At 42.8% G+C, this 2,466-nt stretch overlaps 1 pseudogene; it reads right to left on the bottom strand.

The window, feature by feature from the left end:
• Window positions 1-936: 936 nt before the first annotated feature.
• Window positions 937-1,864, bottom strand: LOC128048371 (olfactory receptor 8S1-like; annotated as a pseudogene).
• Window positions 1,865-2,466: the final 602 nt, after the last annotated feature.

Here is a 2,466-nt window from a genome sequence, read left to right as displayed (position 1 = left end):
CTTAAACAGTCCCCATTTCTTTTCATTCTTTTCTGACAGCATCACTGATTTCCACTATTCTGTCTTACTACTCATTGATCCATTTCTCTGTATCATTCAGCTTACCGTTGATTCTTTCTTGTGTACTTCTCATTTCAGTTATTGGACTCTTCATCTCTGGTTTTTCTTTATATTTTCTAATTCTTTGTTAAAAACATCAAACATCACTCTGAGCATCCATTCTTTTCCCAAGCTCTTTGATCATCTTTATGATCACTACCCTGAATCTTTTCTTGGGTAAATTGCCTATCCTTATTTCATTTAGTCCTTTTCCTGGGGTTTTATCTTTTTTCTTCATTTGAAACTGTCACTTCATTTTGCCTAAGTTGCCATTTGTATTTTTGTGTATCTAGTATTTTGGTTGCATTTCCAAACTCTGGAAAAGCGGCCTTTTGTAGGAGATGTCCTATGCATGCAGTAGTGTGCTACCCTCTCCTCATCCAAGCTATATACCTTACGGTTCCCCGCTATGAGTGTTGAATGGGTCCTTCTGTTGTGGTAGGCTGACTATGTGGGAGGTCTGGTAGGCTTGACTGGTCTCTGGTTTGGTTGTTTTCTAGGCCCTGTCTCGTGTGGAGGCTGCCAGTAACTGGTTGGTAGGAGGACCAGTCATGCGGTGGGTGACTGTCAATCCCACTAATCCCAGGTGGGGCTAGTGTTGGTTTACTGGTGGATGAGGTCAAGGTCAAGAAGACTTCATGCTGTTGCTCACCCACTGGTAGGTGAAGCCAGGTCCTAAGATTAGTATGAGCCTATGGGCTGTACTCCAAATACCTTTATGAATTTTAAGATGCTTTTCTCAGGTCCAATATTGGAATAATCAGGAAATTACTTTATTATTAATTAACAAGATATCCTGCTATAGTAAGATAACTCTTCATCACCTGTCTTTGGTCACTAGCAATGGAGATATTTTCTAAAGGTCCTTTTCATAGCTGCTTTCACCTCATTGTTCTTCAGGCTATAGATAAGGGGATTCATTAAGGGAGGGATCACTTACCTTAATGAATTGTATTGTACAGAGAAGATCAACTCCTGTGGAGAGCCCAAGCTTGGCACTATATAGCGAAGGAAAACTGAACAATAAAATAGGAGCACTGCAGTGAGGTGGGAAGAGCAGGTGGAGAAGGCCTTGCTTCCATACGAAGAGGAGCTGATACTTAGGATGGTAGAAACAATGGGCGTGTAAGGCAGTATGATTAGGAAACAGGTTCCTAGCCCATGCAGGAGACTAGAGCAGAGCAGAATAGTGAAACTGGTGGAGACATCACAGCAGGAAAGGGGAAAGAGAGAGCAGATCACAGCTGTAGTGGGGGATAAACTGATCCCTACAGAAGTCAAAATCCATAGCTAGAAGGATGTTGATGAATGCATCCAGAAAACCCAGGCTCCAGAAACCTAACACCAGACCTTTACAGAGCTGGTTGCTCATCTTCTGGCCCTAGAGCAGAGGGTGGCAGATAGCAGCATAGGCCATAACTGAGAGCAGACAGGCTTCAGTGCCTCCCAAGTCAAACACAAAGAAGACTTGAGCTAGACAGGCCTCCACAGAGACTGTTTTCTTCTGAGACAGGAGAATTTCCAGCATCTTGGCTACTGTGGCAGAAGAGAAGCAAAAATCCAGGAAAGAAAGGTGACTCAGGAAGTACATGGGAGTGTGGAGGTAAGAATCGGTTCTGACCACCAGCATCATTGTCAGGTTCCCCAGCACAGTCAGGAGGTAAATTGCTAGGAAGATCACAAAGGATAATGCCTGGACATGGGTGTCTGCAGACGGTCCAAGGAGAATGAACTCAGTGATAGTGCTGTGGTTCTCCAAGGCCATTTAGAGAAATCCAGTCTAGAAATAAAAAAAGGAACAGGGGATGCTTTCAGCAAAACAACAGAGTATGGAGTGCCAAGCTCTTTTTCTACAGAAGCAACAAAACCAAGCAGAAGCTATCAGGACTAACTTTTTTGGTACTCTGGGAAACAAGCAAAGGTGCACAGCAACCAAGTAAACACTGAACCAAGAAAAGGGCAACTTAAAAATAGGAGGAAAGCTTTGTGACATTTTTATTTACCCTTGCCTAACCCCATCCTAGGTCCAGTGGCCAGCCTGAAGATGGTCTAGAGTGGAACCATGGTCTGAGGTCTGGAGGCAGCCATAACTCACTCACAAATTAGTGTATTTTAACTTGTCTGAGAACTACCTGAAGGACCTATTCAAGGTGCTCTGTCTCTGTTTCACATGAAATCACACAGGGTTCAAACGTGGCCCATATTGCTTGAAAATGTTATAAGAGTAATGAGAAATCTGTAGCTGCCTCAGGCAAAAGATTATGATTAAAACATACAACAGACCATCAACAGACTGAGAAGAAAATCTAGAAAGAGAGTTTCTTTGGGAAATTAAATTAGAGCATTAAAAACTGGCTGTGTCTACTA

The sequence above is a fragment of the Budorcas taxicolor genome, chromosome 5 (genome assembly GCF_023091745.1).
Source record: "Budorcas taxicolor isolate Tak-1 chromosome 5, Takin1.1, whole genome shotgun sequence".
Classification (NCBI taxonomy): Eukaryota; Metazoa; Chordata; class Mammalia; order Artiodactyla; family Bovidae; genus Budorcas; species Budorcas taxicolor.
This window is presented reverse-complemented; position numbering and strand designations above follow the sequence as displayed.